The 8,060-nt window shown below is 38.6% G+C and overlaps 1 pseudogene; it reads left to right on the forward strand.

Moving 5' to 3' along the window:
- Positions 1 to 1,538: 1,538 nt before the first annotated feature.
- LOC114761338 (putative ABC transporter B family member 8) lies at positions 1,539 to 8,060 on the forward strand (annotated as a pseudogene).

Below are 8,060 nucleotides of genomic sequence, written 5' to 3' on the forward strand. Positions count from 1 at the left end.
TATAAGAATAAATCTATTTTATCTTCATTATTTATCCATTTTATCTCTAAATAATTACACATATTAACGAGTTTTCGTTAAGATATAATTCCAATACACATGATTAATAAAAGTAAATATTTTAAAAAGAACAATATCTACTTATTAAAAAATTAATTAATTTTTTAATATTTATAAAGTAGTTATCTAATTCTTATATTAAAAATCAGAATAACTAGTATTATTTCTCATAGAATATTTGGTTGTCCACTAAAAAGGTTCGTGTACGTACAAACAAAGAGCTGTACCCAACAACATTAATTAATAAACAAATTCAATATATTATGGCCATTTCCTGTACGCATAAAACTTTACTTTGAGACACGTAATTAGTACGAACACGTTTGATTCTACCCAACTTTTAATTTATTGTAGAAAATAAAGGTCTAATCATGCATAGACAAGCCAGTGACGTTTTATTCACAATGCATGTTCAAAAAAGGAGAAATCTAAATAGGAAATCAAGGAATTCGGTCTGCGCATGCAAACAACTTTATTTGGTATATGGCCTCACAATGACTTGTGAGGAAGAAAAGAAGAATATGCTGTTTCTGATTATCTTCGTCCCTCCTTCTCAGAAAACACTAATAAAGCTCCTCCTGTCAAAAATATAATGAGATGTTCATCATATGATCACGTGCATTGTTAATCTGAAAACTAATAATGTTACTGTGCTTAACGTAGACTGACCTGATCCCTTTGATTTTTCAGACTTACGAGATTAATATACTACCTCCGTTCCTTAATATAAGACCCTGTTTGACTTTTATTTTGATCCTAAATATAAGACCCCAATCCACTTTGTCTCTCATATTTATAAATTTTTTTTCAAAGTAACCCTTCTAATAATAAGAGTTCTAGTCAATATACTTGATTAGTAAGGATATTTTAGGAAAAACAACACTTATTTAAGACAAATAACTAACTCAACTTGTTTTCTTAATCTCTCAAATTAGTCAACTGGCTCTTATAATTAGGACCGGAAGTAGTAATTGGCAGACAGTTGCTTTTTGTAACAACCAAATGTCAAGGGAAAATGAACCTAACAAAGTAACAACCAGTTTTTTTCCCCCACTACTTTAATATTTAATATGTTCTTGAAGTCCTTCCTTCAGGAACAGGAAAAATTGAACTTGGTGATTGAAAGACCAATAAGACGAAGCCTGAGGAAAAAAGGGTATATAGCATGTATATATTATATAATGCAGTCTTCATGGTTCATTGAGACCAGACAAATAGGTTTTATATACATCTTTTTTTATCTCATTGAATGAAGCACCATAAGGTAGCCCCACAACTTTAAGAACCCACATATAAATAAATCTCTATTAATTACGCACTTTTTTCAAATGTGCTTCATTTGACTATATATTCCAGTCACTAATGGTGTCACGCGCTTGCCCACTCATATATAAGCATGATGAGGATATCAACTCCTTCATTGTTATCCTTGCTTCCAAACTCTCCAAGTTGAGCTTTAGGAGAAGAAGTAGAAAGAAGCAACATGGGTTCCTCAGAAAGGGAAGTGTTAGAGAAGATAGAGAAGAGTGGAAAAGAGAGATCTTCAAGTAACTCCATAGCCATAATTTTCAGATATAGTGATTGGATTGATATGGTGCTCATGGGAATGGGTGCTTTAGGTGCAATAGGAGATGGCATGTCCACCAACGTATTGCTTATATTTGTCAGCCGTATCATGAACAGCCTGGGTTATGGGAATAACCACCAAAACAGTGGGAATTTCATGGCTGAGGTCGAAAAGGTTGGCACATGTTGTAATACTCTGTCTAACTACGTTCTTCCTTAGTTATATTATTTTTCTTTTCTTACCTTCTTTATCTTTGCTTGGGTTGTTGTTTACAGTGCAGTTTATATTTTGTCTACTTGGGGTTAGCAGCCATGGTGGCGGCCTTCATGGGTAATTCCAAACACTCTCCTCTTCCTCTTCATCTTCTGACTTCAGATTCTGAGGAGAAAGCGAAAGTGACAAATGTTTACAGTTGACATTTAGCGAGAATCTTACCGCACTATCACTACCTATCTGGAATCTAAGAAAAAAACTGACTATATATTCTAAAGACATGATCTTGAACAATAAAAACAAACCATAGGAACTTTAGAATGCAAGATGCATACAAGTGACTGCTGATGATTAATGCAGAAGGGTATTGCTGGAGCAAAACAGGCGAGAGGCAGGTTCTGAGAATTCGCTACAAGTATTTGGAAGCTGTGCTGAGACAAGAAGTGGGGTTATTCGACTCCCAAGAAGCAACCACCTCAGAAATCATCAATAGTATATCAAAGGACACTTCTCTCATCCAAGAGGTTCTCAGTGAAAAGGTTATTCATTCATTAATCCATATTCTTCTCTCTCCTTCTGACTCTTCATATCAACTTCATTAATTGATCTTTTAAAAGCTCAATATCTTCCCTTTCATTTCAATATTGTATTGCAGGTACCCCTATTCTTTATGCACTCATCATCTTTCATCTCAGGAGTTGCATTTTCTGCATACTTTTGTTGGAGGGTGACCTTAGCAGCATTCCCAACGCTGCTTTTGCTGATTATTCCTGGAATGCTATACGGCAAGTTCCTTATCTATCTGTCAAAAAAGTCTTATATGGAGTATGGCAAAGCAAACACCATAGTAGAACAGGCTCTAAGCTCTATTAAAACTATATATTCCTTCACTGGCGAAACGAGGATCATCCAGAAGTATTCAGCTATACTGGACAAAACTTCAGAGCTAGGAATCAAGCAAGGCATAGCCAAGGGTCTCGCTGTAGGAAGTATGGGTCTCTCTTTCGCAATCTGGGCTTTTCTTTCTTGGCATGGAAGCCGTTTGGTTATGTACAGAGGCGAAAGCGGAGGCAAGGTCTACGCAGCCAGCGTCACCTTCATTATGAGCGGCCTGTAAGTACTTTCTTTCATTCCTTTTAATTGCATAATACATGAAAAATTAAACTTTTCCAAATGTCTGTAAGCTTATTTATAAAATACATTATATATACTTCAAAGATTAAGATATATCCGTACTAAATGTTTTAATTGATTTCGAGTCACGCGAATTGAAGAGATCTTATAAAAGTTATTCATCGGAAGCCGGCTATAACTAGTTACAGAAATTTATACTATACAGCTATTACTTTTGGTTTAGTCATTGACATCGTACTCCCTTCTGCTGGGAAATGAGATTTAAGTTCATCCATTTTCATGATTGGTGTTCACTGTGTCTGTGAGCCCAGAGTCAAAGTTGTTGTAATATTTAAATGATCATTATCTTGATCAGTGTGTATCCAAATTAAAGAAGATCCAACTAACCCCACATCTTTTGCGACGCAAACATCAAGACCTTCGAAAACTCGCCAACACATGACATACTTTTCGCAGTGCGTAAGTAAAGAAGTGAAAATGAAATACAAGTTACCAAATTTCCTTGTAAAAAAGGCGCCCTTTTTCACAAGAATGCTCTCTCAAACCCTTCACGTGAAAGCATTTAGGCACTTGAGTAAGGTTACTAAAGTGGACTTCATTTATACTACCAAGGGGGATTTCTCAACCATGATATATTCTCTCTCCAATTACTTATCTAGTGCTTTATAATCAAAGCAAAGATTCTTCAAATCCGTTTTATAAAAAATTATTTTGATCTTTCGGTCGTCAAGATTTATAATTGTTAGCATAACTTATATAATAATTTTGCTACAAAGTGCAATCAATATGAAACCTCAACTTGTAATAAAGAAATACTGTAATTTATTATTCTCATAATCTCTTCCACAAATGTGACACATATTTTCTCAATGACCAGACAAGAATGTGCTGAAATGGGATGTGTGGACAGTTCAAGTCAAAGATATTCAATTATTATAAGATACAAAGGCCATCGAGAAAACCTCATTTGTAATTTATAAACAGGATCTTATAATTAGGATCGGAAGTAGTATATTAATCATTCTATAGATGAGGTCTCATAATTAAAACCGGAGGTAATATAATAGTACTGAAAGAAATCGCAATAACAATGCTATATGCAAATCAGCTCTTGTTCATTAGTAAATCATACATCGGTAATAATAATTTCTCTCGTTCTCACTTTTTATTTATCGAGTTGTGAAAAGATAGAAACATAGCAAGGTTTCAATTCAATGGTTTTGTAATATGCGATAGCCCTTACAAACTATTCCTAGTCCTATGTAGATGTTGGTCTTCCATGAAGTTTTTCTTTGTAATGCTGACCGGTGACCTGTAATACAGATCCCTTGGAGTGGTTATTCCGGATCTCAAATACTTTACAGAAGCATCTGTGGCTGCTTCACGCATATTTGACGTGATTGATCGGATACCATCCATTGATGTTGAAGACACAAAAGGACTTGTGTTAGAACGCATAAGTGGGAAGCTAGAATTTGAGCATGTGAAATTCACATACCCTTCTCGTCCAGAAACAGTTGTACTAAGAGACTTCAATCTCAGAGTTGAAGCAGGGAAAACTGTTGCTTTGGTCGGTGCGAGTGGAAGTGGCAAATCCACTGCAATTGCATTACTGCAGAGATTTTATGATGCTAATGAAGGTGTTGTGAGAATTGATGGTGAAGACATAAGAAGCTTACAGTTGAAATGGATAAGAGAGAAAATGGGGCTAGTCAGTCAAGAGCATGCACTGTTTGGAACATCTATAAAAGAAAATATCATGTTTGGGAAGCCAGATGCCACCATGGATGAAGTAATTGCTGCAGCCACTGCTGCTAATGCTCACAGCTTCATAAGGCAGCTTCCTGAAGGTTATGAGACCAAGGTATGTTTTTAAGTCCAAGTTATTTAGCTGTTCAATGATATGTATAATGAGAATAGATGAATTCAATGTTACTCAGTTTCTAAGATAAAATTCCAAACTTGATTTTTCATCAACAATAATGCAACCACTGACCAAATTAAATGTAAACCAGATTGGAGAAAAGGGGGCACTTCTATCAGGCGGACAGAAGCAGAGAATAGCCATTGCTAGAGCTATCATAAAGAATCCAGTAATTCTTCTACTTGATGAAGCAACCAGTGCTCTTGACTCTGAATCCGAATTACTGGTTCAGACTGCTCTTGATCAGGCCTCCATGGGAAGGACCACATTGGTAGGTGCCTGTGCGAACTACCATGCAATGCTATAACTCAAAGTACTTCTAAAGTAATTACTTGCACCTCCCTTATCTAATTACTTGTTAAACATGAACAGGTTGTTGCCCACAAGCTATCGACTATTCGAAATGCAGACCTCATAGCAGTCGTCAATGGTGGCTGTGTCATTGAAACAGGCACACATAATGAACTCATAAACCGACCAAAAGGCCACTACGCAAAACTAGCAAAACTACAGAGACAACTAAGCTGTGATGACCAAGAACAAAATCCAGAAATGGGTATTTCTTCTGCCGCAAGAAGCAGTGCTGGCAGACCAAGCACTGCCAGGTCAAGCCCTGCCATCTTCCTAAAATCACCCTTGCCTGATGACGCCCCTTCAGATCCTGTGTCTTACCCTCCTCCTTCGTTTCGCCGTCTTCTTTCTTTGAACGCATCTGAATGGAAGCAGGGTCTAATGGGAAGCCTCTCAGCTATGGCATCTGGCTCAGTTCAACCTATATATGCCTTCACTGTTGGGGGTGTGATTTCTGCATTTTTTGTTGAAAGCCATGACGAAATGCGTCAGAGGATCAGGACTTACTGTTTTATTTTCTCGCTACTCGCCCTTGCTTCTATGATCTTCAATCTCATTCAACACTACAATTTTGCTTATATGGGAGAGAAATTAACGAAGAGGGTCAGATTACGCATGCTAGAGAAGATCTTAACCTTCGAGACTGCGTGGTTTGAGGAAGAACAAAACCCAGTGGAGCCTTATCCTCAAGGTTGAGCAATGAGGCTTCCATGGTAAAGTCACTCGTAGCAGACCGAGTTTCTCTACTGGTGCAGACCACTTCTGCCGTCACAATCGCCATGATCATAGGGCTCGTGGTTGCATGGAAGCTCGCTCTTGTTATGATAGCGATTCAACCACTTACAATTCTCTGCTTCTACACACGAAAGGTGTTGCTCTCGACACTCTCAACCAAATTCATCAAGGCTCAAAACCAAAGCACACAAATTGCAGTGGAAGCAGTTTATAATCACAGAATCGTAACTTCGTTCGGAAGCACCAGACTAGTTCTGAAACTGTTCGACGAGGCTCAGGAGGCACCGAGGAAGGAAGCGAGGAAGAAGTCGTGGTTAGCCGGCATAGGCATGGGTTCTGCACAGTGTCTAACTTTCATGTCCTGGGCTTTGGATTTCTGGTTCGGAGGCACGTTGGTGCAAAAGGGTGAAATATCAGCAGGCGCTGTGTTCAAGACATTCTTCGTTTTAGTCAGCACCGGCAAAGTCATAGCTGATGCCGGAAGCATGACTTCCGACCTCGCCAAAACCTCCACAGCAGTCGCCTCTGTCTTTGAAATCCTTGATCGCAAATCACTTATCCCCAAGGTATGTGTATATGTAGTACTTAAAGCCTCCATTTTTAACTTCATATAGTGTTAAAAACTCACTTTAGGTGTGACTTGTCATTGTAGGCTGGAGATGGAACCAGTGGGTGTAAATTGGAAAAGATGAATGGGAAGATAGAGATGAGAAACGTTGATTTCGCATATCCAAGCAGGAGGGAGACTCCAATTCTGCGACAGTTTTGCCTGGAGGTGAAAGCAGGAACGAGCATTGGACTAGTTGGGAAGAGCGGGTGTGGAAAATCAACAGTGATAGCTTTGATTCAAAGGTTTTACGAGGCAGATAGAGGGTACGTGAAAGTGGATGGCGTGGACATAAGGGAAATAGACTCCCATTGGTACAGACAACACACAGCACTGGTAAGCCAAGAGCCCGTAATATACTCAGGCACCATACGTGACAACATCTTGTTTGGGAAGCAAAACGCATCAGAAAATGAAGTGGTGGAGGCTGCCAGGGCAGCAAATGCTCATGACTTCATCTCGTAAGCTTTTCCTTCTCTGCAAACTTCAAAACCATTTCAGAAGACGGAAAGAACCCAAATCACCACACATTTTTATAGTTGCGATTAATCCATTAATTCTCTTGTAATGCAGATCACTGAAGGATGGATATGAAACGGAGTGTGGGGAGAGGGGAGTACAATTGTCCGGAGGACAGAAGCAGAGAATAGCGATTGCGAGAGCAATAATTAGGAACCCAACAATACTACTGCTGGATGAAGCAACAAGTGCTTTGGACTTACAATCAGAACAGATAGTGCAGGAAGCGCTTGATAGGATCATGGTTGGGAGGACTACCATTGTTGTTGCACATAGACTCAATACCATTAAGCACCTTGACTCCATTGCATATCTTGCAGACGGCAAGGTTTTAGAGCGAGGAACCTATGCCCGCCTAAGGCACATGAAAGGTGCCTTCTTCAACCTTTCCACCCATCAAACTTAGAAACCACTAGCACTAGCACATAAATATGATAAAATTTATATGGCTCTCTGCTATAAGGGGCCAAATGCTCACCCAAAATGGAAAATTTTATTATGTAAATATATGGTTTGAGACGATTCTGAAACATCATCATAGGGTAGAACTCCGTTTATTTCAAAGCACAGAACATAAGGGGAGTCCCATTCTTGCTACAACAACTTGTTCACTTGGGGAGTTGAGCAGACTCGGCCGGTTTGACTTGGCGCAGCAACTGCACGTGAATTCATCGATGTTATTACAAAGCAATTTGAAGTTGTATCACTAGGCACTAGTTATATGTAAAGAAGGATATAGAGAGACCTGAAAGTAAGGTTCAACTTTGGCCTTGAGATTCAGCTGCTCTTGCCTCACCTGCTTATAAGCAGTTAATGTCCTGCATAGATTCGTGGCTATTCATATCGGTGTTGTTATATTATGTATACGTAGCCACAAGTTGATAGCTATAGCCATATCTGTTTCAACAGAGGAATAAAATAAAAGTGAAGTGGGGTCATCATTCATCACC

Source organism: Neltuma alba, unplaced genomic scaffold (assembly GCF_004799145.2).
Source record: "Neltuma alba isolate B1F8T4 unplaced genomic scaffold, ASM479914v2 tig00011119_pilon, whole genome shotgun sequence".
NCBI classification, from domain to species: Eukaryota; Viridiplantae; Streptophyta; class Magnoliopsida; order Fabales; family Fabaceae; genus Neltuma; species Neltuma alba.